This window comes from Halichoerus grypus, chromosome 14 (genome assembly GCF_964656455.1).
Source record: "Halichoerus grypus chromosome 14, mHalGry1.hap1.1, whole genome shotgun sequence".
Classification (NCBI taxonomy): domain Eukaryota; kingdom Metazoa; phylum Chordata; class Mammalia; order Carnivora; family Phocidae; genus Halichoerus; species Halichoerus grypus.
The window spans coordinates 11,658,161-11,676,357 of record NC_135725.1 but is presented as its reverse complement, the minus strand read 5'-3'; the positions used below and the strand labels follow the sequence as shown (position 1 = coordinate 11,676,357).

Here is an 18,197-nt window from a genome sequence, read left to right as displayed (position 1 = left end):
GGAAGCGCTGGGAGAGCAGCAGGAGGTTTGGGGCTGGCCTGTCTGTCCCGGGGCTCTTCTTTGAGGTCGCTTGCGAATCCGGTACGAACACTTTTTGGAGAGGTTTGCGGCGCCTCTTTAGCTCTCTTCCGAAAGGAAGAAGAGGGGAAACCCCAAAGTTTTCTGCCCTACCTAGAGGCCTGCCCAGCCAGCCAACGCAAACACGGCATTGTACCCCACATTTCTCAGCTCAACAACTGATTACCCGAATTCCGAGGGTGTTGGGATGTTGGTGCTAAATAAAACACGACTTCTGAGGAAAATATACTCCAGGTTATCTCTTTGGCACATTTCCAACAACTCCAATAAAGATTGGAACCCCTCTCTCATTTTAAAAGGCTACCAGTAGGTCACAAATGCTTAGCCAGTAGGATTTATTTAATTCAACTCAGTACGTTTACTCGTTTTAGAGTCCTATGTACAAAGAACTGCACAAGAGAAGTAAAAGCTTCCTTATTTTAGGGGCATGTAAATTATTCGGAGACTCAAAACAGGTACACTGATTAAAAATATAATTTGGGGTTTGAAATCTAAGGGAACCACGTTGTAAGAGAAAGAAGTGCGGACCACCTTGCTCTTCCCTTAAAATTGCTTTCTCTTAAAGCAAAACTCGGCCTAGGCTCACAAGTGGAAGGTAAGAGATAAAAGGTCTGGTCTGACCCGCTGACGAGATGCAGATGCTGGGCTCTCTCCCTGAAAAATTGCTTCACTTCCTGCCTAATCAAAACAAGTTTGGCGGTTTATGTGGAAAAACAAGTCCAGCAGATGCCGCTCTGAAAGTGTTAGGCTTCTGGCCTCCTTTGGGGTAGCTAAGTGCATGCCTCTGGATAAAAAGCATTGTGAGTAACATTTCCCACTTTCCTTCAAGTCTCCAGACCCAGATGTTTGGGTAGTATTCCTGATGTAAGGTGTTACTCTCCTGACCTAAGCACCAATTTAAAAAATGTTTCCCAAATTAGGTAGTGCCGACAAACAGTAACAGTGATAGCCTGAGTGAACTGGTCACACCTTAGTGATGTGAGCTTCATTAGCATTTAAAAAGGAAGAAAGGAATCCAGAATGTAGCACTAATATCTGCTGAATGATTTCCTTTTTCTCTCTAGAGATGCACTGTCCATGATTCATGATAACCACTTCCCACATGCAGGTATTTAATACATTTCAATTTAAATTAACTAAAATTAAAGGAAATGAAAATTTCAGTTTCTTGGTCACGTTAGTCACATTTCCAGGGCTCAGTAGCCACATGCAGTAATGGCTACCATCGTGGACAGCGCAGATATAGAGTATTTCTACCACTGCAGGAAGTTCTATTGGACTACACTGCTCCAAATAATGAAATAGTTGTATACTGGAAATACTATTCTTCTGACACAGTGCCTGACACAGATTAACAATAAATAGTTGTTGAAAAACGTGATTCAGTTAGTACGCTAGCATTGCTGGTGGCAGTTATAAATAAATACTAACTCTTTGGAGAAGGAATTCATAGTACATATTTTTCACATGTGGGTTGCACATTTGAACCCCACTCCTAGAATTTGTTTCTCCGAAGAAATTCTATCAATCACTGACCCACTTCTATCAAGCCAGACCCCTGATAAAAGACTTAGGCTCTCAACTTGGGGAGCTCAGTCTATTACAGCAGATGCCCAGTAAATAATAAGAAACTGTAAGTGCTGGGATTCCTGGAAAGCTCAGGGGACTCAGGGGACTTTTGGGAGGGGTTCTTCACCCAGATGGGGTTCAGGGAAAGCTTTCCAGATGTGGGGTTGCTTACAGGAATGAATTTGTGAGACAGAAAGGGGGGGAAAGCTTTCCAGGTGAAGGGAATAAATACAAGTGGAGAAACAAGGAATGAAGAGACCACAGACTTGCTCTTCAGTGCCAGGAAGTGAGGTTGCCCAGGCAGGCAGGGGCTGTATTCTCCTATGAACACAGTACAAGTGGGATTAGATTGGCATTTTGTAAAGATCACTCTGTCAGCTTCTGGAGGAAGATGAATGTGGCAGGTGTGTGTGTGTGGGGGGGTGTCAGTAAGAATGACAAGACCAGCAAAAAATGTGTTTTTGTGGGAAGGCAGGTGAGAGATGACATGGCTATCAGGCCGTGTTAGACAAAAAGGAGCCACTTCTCAAGAAATTAAGGGAGAGTAATCATCAGGCTGGTTGACTGCCTGATTACAAATGATGTAAGGAAGAGGGAAGTGAGTCTAAGGTGACTCTCAGGTTTCTGGCTTAACTGAGTAGATGACAGTATCTTTACCAGAGAATGCAGGAGTGGGAGCAGATCTTGGGAGGGGCTTGAGGAAAGAAGGTGAGTTTAGTTAAGGACTGATTGAGTTTCAAGGGCTATGGGTCATGCAGGTGGAGATGTTCAGTTGTCCACTATGCACTAGTCATTGAGTACTTGGGCAGAGAGCTCTGGGATAGAGGAAGAGATCTGAGTATTGTCAATGTATCAAGAAAGATGAGGTCAGGGGCGCCTGGGTGGCTCAGTCGTTAAGCATCTGCCCTCGGCTCAGGTCATGATCCCAGGGTCCTGGGATCGAGCCCTGCATCAGGCTCCCTGCTCCGCAGGAAGCATGCTTCTCCCTCTCCCACTCCCCCTGCTTGTGTTCCCTCTCTCGCTGTCTCTCTCTCTGTCAAATAAATAAATAAAATCTTTAAAAAAAAAAAAAAAAGATGAGGTCAGGGGAGGAAGTGAGACTATTCAGAGACACTATGTAGATTGAGGCAGCAGAGGATTAAAGATAGGACCCATCCAGCCTGTTTTCATAATAACCTTTATTGTGACAGGCAAAAAAAAAAAAAAAAAAAGATAGGCTCCATCTCTGGAAATGCCAATTATTAGGGGGCAAGCTCAAATCCCCTGAGCAGAGACCAAAGAGGAAAAGGGAAGAAAAAAACCTCTCTGGAGCAGTATCCACAAAATCAAGGGAAGAATGAATTTCCAAGCAGGGGAAAATAGCCAACAACAGACACCAATGAGGAGGTCAGTTAAGGTAAGAACAGAAGACGCTCACCAAGAAGAGAACCAGTGCTCATCTTGGCCAGAGCTGTTTCAGTGGGAAGATGAGACTGGAGGTCAGACTCCCGTGGCTGACTGGTAGGTGAGGCACTTCACTGGATGCCAATTCATGATAACAAAGGATGGAAACCATCAATGTCCAATAATAGAGGGCTCCTGAATTACAGCGGATCAACTGAATTGGCATAGGAGTCCTTTAAAATTACAAGTCTGTCAAGCAACAAGGAGAATAATGATATAGTAACCAATGAAAAAGACACAAATGGGCGCCTGGGTGGCTCAGTCGGTTAAGCTTCTGCCTTCGGCTCAGGTCATGATCCTAGGGTCCTGGGATTGAGTCCCACATCGGCTCCCTGCTCAGTGGGGAGTCTGCTTCTCCCTCTCCCTCTGCCCCTCCCCGCTGACTTGTGCACGCTCGCGAGCTCTCTCTCTCTCAAATAAATAAAATCTTTAAAAAAAAAAAAAAGAACAAACACAAATCTTATCTACCCTATGATGACAATGAAGAAACTATGAAAAACATATAAACGAACTGGAAAGCAAATGGAAACATGATCTGATGACAGGATAGGACTGTGTGTCTTTCTCTTTTCAAATTGTAGTTATTGTTTGTGCCATGTTGTTTGTGTAATGGACAGTTTTTCAATACTTTTCAGTATGCATCACAATGTATAAGATCTTTGTAACAAGTTGGTCAGAAGACTTCAAATCAATGTGATAAACTAAACACTTTTCATCAAATTTCCTCAAGAACATTGAAATTTGGATATATACATATATACATACACACACACACCCATAGACATATAGACACACACGTATATGTGTATATATACATATATATTTGCAGTATAGTTATAAAGTGTCATTAAGTGGGAACAAAGGGATCTGACATTGAAAAGCTGACAGGGTAACTGAGCAATTTAGTTGGCCTGCACACAGAAAGGCTGACTGCAATCATAGAGACAATTTTCCACAACAAACATTTCTTGAACACCTCTCATGTACCCTGGGGCACATACAGAGAAGACAAAGACAATATATACCGGGGGGCTTCCTCACAGCGTGATGAAGACATAACCAAGTAAACAAATGATGATAAGGCGGGAGAGTTGACCAAGTACAGGAATGACTAACATGCGGAGGCCACAGTTAACACTCTGCCCAAGGGAGGGGCACCGTTCAGGAGAAACGGCCTGGCCTGCCCTCACCTCCCCTGCAGTGGCCTCTTCTCTGCTGGCCACTCCCACCCTTCTCAGTCCAAACAGCCATCCCAGTAACCGTGCTTGTTCACTTAAAAGACTCTTCCATCAGCACCTGCCATAGGCCCTAAAGTAACATCCAGGAGAAAGGCATGGAAAGTTCTGCTCTGCCCTTCACGCCTTTACTTTCTGTTATTTAATACTACTCTTGCTCACTTTCAAAGTTTGTTAAAGTATTTTTCTCTTTTTTGGGGGGTGGGCAGGAGAGGGTCAGGGTGACTAGCTACCCTAAGTATCCCAACTCCTAAGTTTCTAGCGAAAGCACTGATACCTGTGTATGGAACTGCGCCTAGTACCATATATTCCCTCATGACCCCCAAGCCCCACAGAAAAACAGACGTCTGATTGAGATTCTCCTCATCCAGATCTATGATGGTCCCAGAAATACGATACAATGGAACGAAGTCCACTTCAAGTGTAACAGTCATAGGTTTGTACACATTGCAGAGAGAGCAAATTATTTTCAAGCTAGCCTCCAGCACTTGGAATCCTGCAAACAAACAGATGAATGCATGATGATCCACAAGAAAACCTCTCAGGTTCACCTCAACCTTTTGGGCAGCTCAAGACTCTTGCTTTACCTTTGGAAACGCTATGTTTCTGGTTCACTGACAAGCACTTTGCAGAGTCCCTGTCTTCAGGATTGTTCCCATATCTTAATATTATGTAGGAAGAGCAGAAAGCTGTCTCTCCTTTGCCACTTTCCAAAATGTCCATTTATCTACATGTTAGTGTCTCAAAGGGCAATGCCCATTTTCACACAGCCATTCTTCTGTTCAGGAAACTGAGGTGTGACACTATTTATATTGTTCCATAGTTAAGAAAACTATTTTTAGTTTCGTTCATTTTTTAGACCAGTGAGTTTTTACAAAAAAATAAGATGCTCATTAAAAAGCATTCAAAGCAGCTCAGAAAAGCACAAAGAAATGTAAAAATCATCTAAAATCCTAACAACCAGCTTCAACATTAGGTGAACATTCCAGACATTTGCAGATATAGATAAAAGGCTACCTACAAGACCTCCCCCAGAGATCAGAATAATTTATTTTTTTTATTATGTTATGTTAATCACCATACATTACATCATTAGTTTTTGATGTAGTGTTCCATGATTCATTGTTTGCTTATAACACCCAGTGCTCCATGCAGAACGTGCCCTCTTTAATACCCATCACCAGGCTAGAACCCTCAGTTTGTTTTTCAGAGTCCATAGTCTCTCATGGTTCGAGACCAGAATAATTTAAACAAAAATGAGATCTTATTACAGTCCTATTTTAATTTAAAAATAGTAAATAAAATTCTGTTTGATATTGACAGAAAAAAAGAAAATTGAATAAAACAAAAATATTCATGAGCACAGGATAAATATTTCTTCAACATATTTATCCCTAAAAGATCATCTAAAGAATAAAGATTAACTTAGCCCAAAAAATCTTCCGTAGTGAGTCTCCAAAGACACTTCTAAAACATTAAGAGATTAGTATTTTAATTGATAAAGAATTACATGTTTTGAGGTGCCTGAGTGGCTGAGTCAGTTAAGCGTCCGATTCTTGATTTCGGCTCAGTCATGATCTCAGGGTCGAGAACATTTGAGCCGAGTCGGGCTCCATGCTGAGCGGGGAGTCTGCTTGAGATTCTCTGTCTCCCTCTCCCTCTGCCCCGCCCCCCAACTCATGTGCTCTTGTGAGTTTGCTCTCTCTCTCAAATAAATAAATAATCTTTTTTTTTTAATTATGTTTTAATTTTAGAAAGTTTCTCTTTCTCCAGGACTTGTCTCTTTGCTATCTCCCTGTATTCAACCTTGCCGCTCCCAATCCATCCTCCCCAACAGCCAGAATGATCTTTTCATGAGGCAAATCACATCTCATAACTCTATCCTTTTATTTTATTTTATTTTACTTAAAGATTTTATTTGTTTAACAGAGAGAGACACAGCGAGAGAGGGAACACAAGCAGGGGGAGTGGGAGAGAGAGAAGCAGGCTTCCCGCTGAGCAGAGAGCCAGATGCGGGACTCGATCCCAGGACCCTGGGATCACGACCCGAGCCGAAGGCAGACGCTTAACAACTGAGCCACCCAGGCGCCCATAACTCTATCCTTTTAAACCCTCAAAATGTCGCCAATCCAGACTTCTTGTCATGGCCTGTGTTATGGCTGAATGTTTGTGTCCTTCCCAGCCCCCCAAAAGGGGTTGAAGCCCTAACCCCCAAAGTGGTGCTATCTGGAGATGGGCCTTTGGGAGGGAATTAGGTTTAGATTAGGTCATGAGAGGAGGACCCTCATGATGAGATTTGTGGTCTTGTAAGAGGAAGAGAGAGAGCTCTCTCCAGGCTCATACGCCTAGGAAAGACCATGTGAGGACACACGGAGAAGGCAGCTAGCTGCCTACCAGCCAGGAGAAGGGCCCCCACCAAGAGCCAAATCTGTCAGCACCTTGATCTTGGACTTTGTAGTCCCCAGAACTGTGAGAAATAAATGCCCGTTGTTCAAAGCACCCAGTCTATGGCGTTTTGTTACAGAGTACAAGCTGGTTAAGACAGCCTCCAAGTCGAATCGAACCTGCTGCCCCCTCCAAACTCAGCTCATCCTGCTCTCTCCCAAGCGCATATCCTGGAGCCACACTGGCCTTTCTTTGTTGCTCTCAAGACCCTGCCAAGCGCATTTCTGCCCTAGAGCCTTTGTTTGAGCTTCTCTGCCTGGACCACAGAGCCAGCTTCTGCTTAGATTTCTCTATCTAAAGCTGGAAGCATCCCTAGAGGTGGCAACCAGAAAGGGATGCCCTCAGGAGAGAGTCAAATTTAAGTTGAAGCAAGGACACGGAGTCCAGCTGAGTGTTTTGCTTACCGTGAAGCAGACATTTCCAAGAGCAGAGTGCAGGGTTGTGAAAAGGTGGGGGTGGTGGGTGGTGTGGTTGGGCTAAGGGAAGCCTAGAGAGGAACCACAGCCCAAGACAGCAAAGGACCCTAGTATCCACGGCTCTCCCTTTTTAACTTTATTGTTACTATTACTACTGGTAAGACATTGGCAAGGATGTTGTTATTACTACAATGAAAAGATGAAAAGGAGTGAGTGCCAAAGTGATAAAAACATCAGACTGTCAGGGGAGAAAATTCTCAGTTCTCAGTGGATGGCGGCTTTCAATTCACCCTCTCCTCTTTCGGCCATTGACACAAATCCCAAACCCCAGCCTTTCCTCCCGATGTTCCCCCCTCCTGGCAATGTTTCTGGGCATGATGGGTTTAGCTAGCCACAGAACTGACAGGAGAATTGGTGATGCACCTCAGCGTCAGCTGTGGGCCGCATGGGTGACATGTCTGAGGAGGCGCTGGCCTGGCGCTGGGGAGACAGTAGGCGGACCTCGTGGTGCCAGGCTCCCGTGCAGGCTCCCAGGACATTTATGGGGATGGTCTGAGTGCACTCAGGCTGGCAGGCAAGGTCAAGGTACACTCAGTCTGCTGGACAGGGGGTCGAGACAGGGCATAATCCAGCTCCAGGCCTGGAGATCCTAGAAGCACCTTTCGAAGCACAGTTTGGTCAGACAGGCCCTGCCAGGGAGAGTGCTCCACACTTTGGAGGATCCTCCCCTCCTGGCAGGGTGCCCTGGGGCCTCAGAGACGGGGTTTATTGAACTTCTGTTTACACTGCAGAGTATACAAAATCCACACTCTTTCCAGGGACAGATGCCACTTGTTAACCCTCCATTAAAAAACAGTACCAACAGGGGGTGCCTGGCTGGCTCAGTCCTTGGAGCGAGCGAGCGGTTCTTGATCTCGGGGTACTGAGTTCGCTGGGTATAGAGATGACTTAAAAATAAAACCTTAAAAAAAATAAACAAACAAAAAAACAGAAACCCTAATAAACAAAGATGGATTAAACACATACTATGTGCCAGAAATTTTTCAAAACACTATTTTAGCTCATTTCATGTAAGTCCTCACAGCGTCCCCCTCTGTATTTGGTGTATTTGGTATTATTGCCGTGCTTTACTGATGAGGAAACTGCTTTGGAGAGGGGAAAACAGCTATTGCATGAGGTCCCTTCAGGTAGGAAGCGGAGGAGACTCCAGACACGGGTGTGTTGGATCGAAGCCCATCCTCCCCAGTGCTCTCCGGCCCGCGTTCACCACCTCTGCCCCAGCAGGACAACAGCACGGAGTCAGGGACCAGCGGGGTTTTGGTGTTGCTGCTGCTGTCTTCCTCATGGCGCTTTTAACAGAACTCAGGAGGCTTTTTGCTGAACCAAGTGTCGGGGAGTCATGTTTGTGAAACTGTTTCCACGCAATATTGAAAAGGTAGGCTCCACGGCTCTGTCCTCCGGCCCAAGACGCCAAAGGGAAGAAGGCTAAGGGGAACAAGGTGGCCCCGAAGCCTCTGTCGTGAAGAAGCAGGAGGCCAAGACAGTGGTCAGTCCCCTGTCTGAGAAAAGGCCCAAGAATTTTGGCATTGGACAGGACATCTCACCCAAAAGGGACCTCACCCGCTTTGTCAAATAGCCCCTCTACATCCGGCTGCAGCAGGCAAAGGGCTGTTCTCTATCAACGCCTGCAAGTGTCTCCTGCAATGAACCAGCTCACCCAGGCCTTGGACCGCCAAACAGCTCCTCGGCTGCTTAAGCTGGCCCACGAGCACAGACCAGAGACAAGGCGAGAGAAGAAGCAGAGATTGTTGGCCCAGGCTGAGAAGAAAGCTGCCGGCAAAGGGGAGGTCCCCACTGAGTGGCCTGTCCTTCGAGCTGGGGTTAACACTGTCACCACCTTGGTGGACAAGAAGGCTCAGCTGGTAGGGACTGCACATGCTATGGATCCCACTGAGCTAGGTGTCTTCATGCCTGTGCTGTGTCATAAGATGGGGGTTCCCTACTGCACTATCAAGGGGAAGGCCAAGCTGGGGCATCTGGCCCACAGGAAGACCTGCACCACTGTCGCCATCACACAGGTGAACTCGGAAGACAAAGGCTCTCTGGCTAAGCTGGTGGAAGCCATCAGAACCAATGACAATGACAGATATCTGTCATTGATGAGATCCTCCGACACTGGGGAGGCAACATCCCGGGTCCAAAGTCGGTGGCTCGCATCGCCAAGTTGGAAAAGGCAAAGGCTAAAGAACTGGTCGCCAAACTGGGCTGAGTGTATGCTGTTGAATTTTCTGTACATAAAAATAATAAAAAGTTCTTTTTCAAAAAAAGAAAAGAAAGAAGGTAAATGCCCGAAATGCATCTGACTCCAGCCATGAGCTCGTTAATGAGAATCCTTGATAGACATGAGATCTGGTGTCCAACTGGACCCCACAGCACCCTTTCCCGGAACAAGTACTTTAAGAAAAAACACTTTAATAGGCTAAAAACTGGACCACGTAAAAAGATCCTCATCTCACTGGGCAGGGAGGGAACCTGAGGTGACAGAGGCCCAGGGGACTGTTGCAAGGGACACGGGTCCTCCAGGGAACCACAGGGGCCTCTGGCAACACAGGAATTGCTTTAAAAAATTATCACCAGAACCCTCTAGTCTGAAGAATTCGGTATCCCTGATCAGCACAGATTAAAGTTGCTGCAGAGTCTCCTAGATTTTCAGAGAATTCTCAGACCTGAAAGGGGCCTTAGAAAAACATTGCAAGCAGATAGCTTTCCAGGGCAGTCATAAATTAGCGCGGGTCTTGGAAACAAAGGACGCCAGGCCTGGGAAAGGCACTTCCAGGAGGCGCGCAACCCAAGTTGAAGATATGGCTCACAACATTTATGTTCCTGTGGGACTTCTGCTAAATTTCTCTGAGGACAAGAATTACCTGAGACCTCCCAGGTCCCTCCCTGAGATGCTGATTCAGAGGGGTCTGAGAAGGGGCAGGGGAACGGATGTTTTGAGCATGTACCACCCCCCCCCCCAAGTGAGGCTCATTATCAGGGAGGTTTGGCTTTCGTTCTTGCTTGCTTGCTTGCTTTCAGATTTTATTTATTTATTTGAGAGAGAGAAGGAGAGAGTGAGCAAGACCACAAGCAGGGGGAGCAGCAGAGGGAGAGGGAGAAGCAGGCTCCCTGTGCGGGCTTGATCTCAGGACGCTGAGATCATGACCTGAGCCCAAGGCAGCCGCTTAACCGGCTAAGCCACCCAGGCGCCTTTAGGGACATTGTTTTAATGCTCTGACACAAGACAGAAAGATTACCATTTTGAAGGCAGGTAAAACATTCAGAAGGTCAGAAAATAATTCTCTCCATTTGCAAAATGCTGTCTTTGGTTTGCGAAAGAAAGGATCTGGTCCCATCATTCTCTTTATTATATTTATTTACATATATATATTTGCATATACACATATCATTTGTATTTCAATTATTTTTATATACATGATACTTGTTTATTTACCCAAACCACACAGGAGATCTTAAAACATTAGCAAAACACGAGGCGCCTGGGTGGCTCAGTCAGTTAAGCATCAGGCTCCTGATTTCGGCTCAGGTCATGATCTCAGGGTCATGAGATGGGAGTTCTGCCTGGGCGTGGAGAGTGCTTAAGATTCTCTCTCTCCCTCTCCTGGCTTGTGCACACATATGCACGCTCACATACTCTCTCTCTCTCTCAAAAAAAAAAAAAAAATTAGCAAAATAGAATTACATTGTCACCATTCAGAGCAAACTACTATTATAAACTAGATGAGCATCCTTCCAGGTACCTCTCTGCAGGTAAGCATATTGATACCATATACAACTTTGCACAGCGGGGGCCATGCTAGGCATGCACTTCTGCTACTTTTATTTCCACGTAAGAATATTGCTTGACTTTTTTCACAGCAATATAGATCTATATCATCATGTTTCTAACTGCACAATATTCCATTTGTATGCATATATTATAATTTGCTGAATAAATACTTCTGTTTAAAGTTCTTTTTAAAAAACTGGTATAGACTGGCACCTAGATGGCTCAGTCAGTTAAGTGGCTGCCTTGGGCTCGGGTCACGATCTCACAGTCCTGGGATCCAGCCCCGCATCAGGCTCCCTGCTTCTCCTTCTCCCCGCTCATGCTCTCTCTCTTTCTCAAATAAATAAAATCTTAAAAAAACAAAAAAACTGTTATAGAGGACAAGGAAAAAAATCAGATGGATGAAACTCCTAAGATTTATTTCACATAGATACTGAAGAAGTATGTTGCTTGTAAAACCCTAGCAGAATTTGAAGACCTGTAGAATGTAAATAGTAAGTTAGTAACCTGTAAGATGTGTTAAGCAGAATGAATGGACCATTTCTGTGTTAAATATAGATGAAAAGATTTAAACAAATGACAGTGTTATTTAGAAAGGGATGGAAGGGGGCACCTGGGTGGCTTAGTCGGTTAAGCATCTGATTTCTGCTCAGGTCCTGATCCCAGGGTCCTGGGATGGAGCCCCGCATCAGGCTCCCCGCTCAGTGGGGAGTCTGCTTCTCCCTCTCCCTCTGCCCCTCCTCCTGCTTGTGCTCTCTGTCTTAAATAAATAAATAAAATCTTTAAAAAAGGGGGAGATGGAAGGACAAAATAAATCTTACATAGTAATAATATTTAATAAAACACTAGTAAATTTAATGAATATCTAAGTTATAATTGTATTTATTTTGATATAATGTATAGTAATAATATAAAATAGTGGGGCACCTGGGTGGCTCAGTTGTTAAGCGTCTGCCTTCGGCTCAGGTCATGATCCCAGGGTCCTAGGATCGAGCCCCGCATTGGGTTCCCTGCTCCTCGGAGAGCCTGCTTCTCCCTCTCCCACTCCCCCCTGCTTGTGTTCCCTCTCTTGCTGTGTCTCTCTCTGCCAAATAAATAAATAAAATCTTTAAAAAATAATAATAATAAAATATTTTATAACTTATCATTTATATTGTTAAAAAGATTTCCCGGGTCACCTGGGTGGTTCAGTCACTTAAGCATCTGCCTTCAGCTCAGGTCATGATCCCTGGGTCCTGGGATTGAGCCCCACGTCGGGCTCCCTGCTCAGCGGGAATCCTGCTTCTCCCTTTGCCTGCCACTCCCACTGCTTTGCATTCGCTCTCTCTCTCTCTCTGACAAAGAAATAAATAAAATCTTGAAAAAAAAAAAAGATTTCCCATTTAACAAAATATGAATACTATATAATAAACCCTGGTTCATGTTCTTTCCAGATTGGCAGTTATATCACCCCTAAACTGACCACCCTATTGGTGACACTCCTTATGTCCAATTCTGGCTCCTCAGAGTTATCAGGGACTCACCCCATAATATGGGCTTAGAAAAGCCAGCTGAAGATGAAAACTTAAAACTTTTACTTCTGTGCACCTGGGAGCCCCTCTGCAGTCCTGTCTCCCCAGTCTATAAGCATACTTAGGGGGCCGCCTGGGTGGCTCAGTCGGTTAAGCATCTGCCTTCAGCTCAGGTCATGATCCCGGGGTCCTGGGATCGAGTCCCACGTCGGGGTCCCTGCTCAGTGGGGAGCCTGCTTCTCCCTCTGCCTGCTCTGCCTGCCGCTCCCCCTGCTTTGCACTTGCTCGCTCTCTCTCTGACAAATAAATAAATAAAATCTTAAAAATAAAAAAAAAAAGCTTATGTAGGGAGCTCACAGCTGCAGCCAAACCTCCTCCTACTGAATTGCATAGACCCACAGCAGTAGTGCTCACACTTGAGGGCATCAGAAACTCCTGGAGGGCTTGTTAAAGCATATTCCTGGGTCACCCCCAGAGTTTCTGCTTCGGTCAGTGTGGGGTGAGGCCCAGGAGTATGCATGTCTAAACAAGTTCCCAGCCAGGCCATATTTGGTTTCCAGACCACACTTTTGAGAACCGCTAACCTAGAAAGAGCTGGTTTAGAGCACGGGCTTGTTTACAGATGGTATATGCAGCCAGTTTCCTTACCTGTGGTGAAGGGATTGTTTCCTCAAACATTTAATGAGCATCTCACACAGCACTACCTGAGGGAGATTTAGAGGAATATAAAGGCTCATCCCTGGGGGACCTGGGAGTCTAATTTGGAATCAGCAACCGCACTGCTGTGTGAAGAAGCCTGTAGCCACCCCTTGTGTGCATGGGAGCAGAAGGCCTGAGGCAGGGACTATGTGAGGGCAGGGTTCTCCTGGGGAAGGTGATATTTGAGAGGCAACCTGAGGATGAAGAGTTGTTGGCCACATGGGCAAAGGGGGGAGAGGGACTCGGGGAACGGAGACTGTAGAGCAGTGGGCTTGGAGATGCGGCTCAGGCTAGAAGAACCGTTATGGTGTGTGGTGAGAATCCTACTGTGATTCCGATACAAAGTGAAGCATCAAGCTATGGTAGTGACGATGAAAGCTTTATGTTTATTTGAGTGCTCACTGTAATGTAGTTGGTGTGGTGGTTAATGTTTTATCTGCATTGTCTCATTTAATTCTCATACCCACCCTATGAGGTGTAGGTCTGATGTGTATTGGTTTCCTAGAGCCGCAGAATGAAGTACCTCAAACCAGCTGGCCAACAATGGGAATTTATTGTCTCAGTCCTGGAGGCTGGAAGGCTGAAATCAAGCTGTAGGCTGGCTTGTTTCCTTCTGAGGGTTGTGAGGGCAGGGTCTGCTCTGGGCACCTCTCCTTGACTTGTAGATGCCTGTCTTGCCTCTGTGTGTGCCTGTCTTTGTGTCCAAATTCCCCCTTTTTATAAAGACACCATTGTATTGGATTAGGGCCCACCCTGAAGACCTCACTTTAACTTGACTACCCTGTCTCCAGATAAGGTCACATTTTGAGGTAACGAGGGGCAGGACTTCAACATATGAATGTTGTGGGCACAGTGCAACCCATAACACCATTTTACAGATGAAGAAAGGGAGGCTCAGAGAGTTTGGGAAAGCTGCCCAAGTCACACTTGCCATTTGGGTAGGTCAAAAACAGTTGACTAGTGGTCATAGGTTAAACCTATAAAGTAGCAGAACAGGGGCTTGTTGGAACACAGGCCTGTCTGACTGCATAGCTGTGCTCTGTCACCCAGTGGTTTACTGGCTTCTAGCGCTTGTTTCTACCGTGTTTCTGCAAGGTTCCCTGGGAGCGCAGTGGCCTGGAGACCAGGGTGCCAAACTGCTAGCCTGTTAGTTTCTGGATCAGATATTCTTCCATTTCAATTTTCTATCTTACCTGCTTGACTGTGGGAAGTTATTAGAGTATATGAAACACTTAAAATTCATGAAAGAAAGGGTCTATCTTTTTTAATATGATGTTCTCTTTTTGCTGTTAAAATGTGAAATACCTATAAATACAGAATTTATCTGAATATAGCTCTTCTATTCTTTTTTTTTTTTGAAGATTTTATTTATCTATTTGACAGAGAGAGAGAACACAAGCAGGGGGAGTGGGAGAGGGAGAAGCAGGCTCCCCGCTGAGCTAGGAGCCTGATATGAGGCTGGATCCCAGGACCATGAGATTCTGATCTGAGCCGCAGGCAGAGACGTTCAACCGACTGAGCCATCCAGGTGCCTAGCTATCCTATTTTTAATGTCCTTCTCAAACAGCCTAAATGTTTGTAAACAATGTGTTAGCCCTTAAACTTGCACTGTAAGTATATTTACTTGGAATTATTTCAGTATTCAGGGATTCAAGCACCTTAACTGTCTATCTATAAAGACTCGGACAAAGAGTTTTGTTGGTAGCCACACAATAATTCCATATTTTCCTAAGTATTTAAAATAGAAGAGCACTGCTCCAAATAGTTATCTATAAAGACTTTGTTACTTTAGCAATTCGAGCAAACTTTCATCATGAGAAATTGGTATACCACTTAAGTGAAAGAAAAAATAAAAATAAGGAGGGTTTATTCTTACTTTTGAATAAGCTTTAGCTACAGTCTGACATGTTTTCCAAACAAAAATTAGAGCACGTGGTTTACTCGTGAAATCAACAAGACAAAGTGGTGGTCATCTGGCCTATCTCTGGAAATTTGAGATGTCTGGACATTGTTAAGTATAGCACACAAATGAGTAATCCTGAAGCTAGGTTCTGAAGCAGAAATTTAATCATACTCGTGCATGTTTAAAAGAATCCAGAACCTGGGGATTAGAAGATGACGAGGCGCTTTCCAGCCCAGAGCCCTATCTATCTCTTACTTTTCATAGCCAGATTTCTTAGAAGGATTCTCTGTACTTACCATCCCTTTTCCTCACCACCACCTGCCCTTCTCTCCAACACTTTCTCCTCTACCTATTCCAGCCACTTAGGGGTCCAGTAATGGTGTCAAGTACCCTATGGGCCAGGCACTGCACTGTCTGGGGAAATTTACATGGATAAGGGGCTCTTCCCCAGCTAGGAGTTCAATCTTACTTGTAATCAGCAGTCATGTTGCTGTGTGTCCTGCCTGATTTGGGCCCCCGGTGCTGTGGCTGTGTGGGGAAACCTAGAGGCAGCTCGTTTTATGATTCCCATTAGCCTGCTAAGATTGAGACAAAGAATTTGCAATTAACTTCTGCTTGGAAGGGGTGTCATCATTGGATCCCTAGTTTTTGGTACTTCGTCACGTTTTTATCAACAGAGTGGTTGGTGAAAGCAATTTTCAGTTCAGCCAAATTTTGATTTGTTTGGAGGTAATCTGGTTGTATAGCAAGATTAGACAGAACACCCTGGACAGAATTTCCCCCACTTAATCATAATTATATTGATATTTTGAAAATTATTATTGATTTTTTTAAAGATTTTATTTATTTATTTGACAGAGAGAGAGAGACAGCTAGAGAGGGAACACAAGCAGGGGCAGTGGGAGAGGGAGAAGCAGGCTTCCCGCGGAGCAGGGAGCCCGATGTGGGACTAGATCCCAGGACCCTGGGATCGTGACATGAGCTGAAGGCAGACACTTAACGACTGAGCCACCCAGGCGCCCCAAAAATTATTGATTTTAATAATATACATAATTATTTGATTATAATTACTCTTAATATTTGATATTGATATTTGAAATATAATTATTGATATTCAAAAAGTCAACTTCAGATCTTAAGTCCAGTTAACTAAAATAATTAACTCTGTCAACATGCTTTGAAAGAGTCTTTGTAGTATGTTAAACTTAAATTTGTCTTTTCTGATGGCTTTAGGTCAGCATAACAAATGTGACAAGAAGGATAGATACTTTCCCAAGACTTAGAACAAGAATCAAAATACTTTAGGAACTGGATGGTAGAACTAGGTCAGGCAGAGAAACCAAGTATGGCCTGGCTGGGAACTTGTTAGAAGTGCATACCCAGAGCACCTCAGTTGGTTAAGTGTCCAGCTCTTGGTTTTGGCTCAGGTCATTATCTCAGGGTCATGAAATCGAACCCCATGCCAGGCTCTGCACTGGGCGTGGAGCCTGCTTAAGATTTTCTCTATCCCTCTGGCCCACCCAAGCCCGCATGCTCTCCCTCCCCTCTACAAGGAAGGCAGGAAAGAAGGAAGGAAGGAAAAGGAAGAAGGAAGGAAGGAAAAGGAAGAAGGAAGGGAGGGAGGGAAGGGAGGGAGGGAGGGAGGGAAGGAAGGAAGGAAGGAAGGAGGGAGGGAGGGAGGGAAGGAAGGAAGGAAGGAAGGAGGGAGGGAGGGAGGGAGGGAAGGAAGGAAGGAAGGAAGGAAGGAAAAAAATGTTTGCTGGATCTGAAACTAAGGTGATGTGAGATGCTCTGGGAAAAATCCTCACCACCCAAGGGCACCTGAGGCTAAGTCATCCCAGAAAGCCAAGCTTAAGTTTTTACACAGGAAAGAGCTTTGGAGCCAGACTCTGACTTGGGCAAACAAAATGACGTCAAAGGACCTGTGGTCACTGGTACAGTGAATCAGAAGCAGGGAAGCATTTATTAGAAGGAGCTTGCTCGAGTCACAAAGAGCCTTCCCTCCCACAGACAATGACAGCACCACCCCCTTTGCACACTCCACACTGCTCCTCCAGTTCACTTGACCAAATCAATAGATCCGACCCAGAAGTCTAGTTTCAGGAAAACTGCTGGAGCCTCGGTAGGCATCTGTTTTCTTATATTTGGAAACTTTAAGAGCTCCACAGAGAACATCTCAGCAAACAAAACCCACCCCAAACCCTGTCAGTTCAGTGGAAACTAAGGGCTTCCCCACACAAGTGTCCCCATTTGGACAACGGGACTCTGAGAAGGACCTTGGTGTGTGCCTACCTCTCGCTATACTTTAAGTCATTTAGCGTCATATTGACGCTCTCTTTCACAGATGATGGATCTGAACTCAGAAACATTAAGGCACGTGCAGGCACACTGGGATTTGCTATCTGCCCTGGAGTGTGCCATTCACACTCTATTAAACTTAAGCTCTGACACATAGCTAGAATCCACTCAGGCAGGGGTTTTAAGCTTAAAAAGACAGGAATTATGAAACAAGCACATGAAAAAAATTCCAACCCCATTCCAGTGGACCACGGACTGGCCTATAATCAGGGGTTAACGTGTAACTAAGAAAAAATACATCCCAGCATCTGTCAAAATAAAATTTAATGCCTTGTAAATCTCATTTAATTCCTACTTAAAATTGAATCAGTAAATAGATAATACTCACTCTTAGTTCTTTCAATAAAAGCTTGTGCATAATTAATCTTTAGAAGCCAGTGCAACCGATGTCTTTAATATTTTCAGCAAAGTGCTTACCACTGTTACATAATTCTGCTACCTCAAAGATGATGGAAAAATCATGACTTACCAGAATGACCTATAACCCCAGACACTAAAATACCTTGCCAGGCATTTATTCTGAACCTCGGGAGTTGGATTTATATGCTCTAGCCAGGAAGGAGCTCAATTAGTTCTCACCCAATCGTGGCAAAGTTATACCTATCAATTCAGACCATAAATGCAGGCACGATGTTTCTGTTCCTCAGTAAATACGACATTACAGTTAAACTTTCTCTGATATTGAACAATTTCTCTATCAGCAACATT

At 44.7% G+C, this 18,197-nt stretch overlaps 1 protein-coding gene and 1 pseudogene across 1 annotated transcript in view; one reads left to right on the top strand and one right to left on the bottom strand.

Moving 5' to 3' along the window:
• Positions 1-18,197, bottom strand: part of TJP2 (tight junction protein 2) — a 123,790-nt gene that overhangs the window by 77,180 nt on the left and 28,413 nt on the right. The window lies entirely within an intron of this gene.
• Positions 7,632-9,455, top strand: LOC144380135 (large ribosomal subunit protein eL8 pseudogene; annotated as a pseudogene).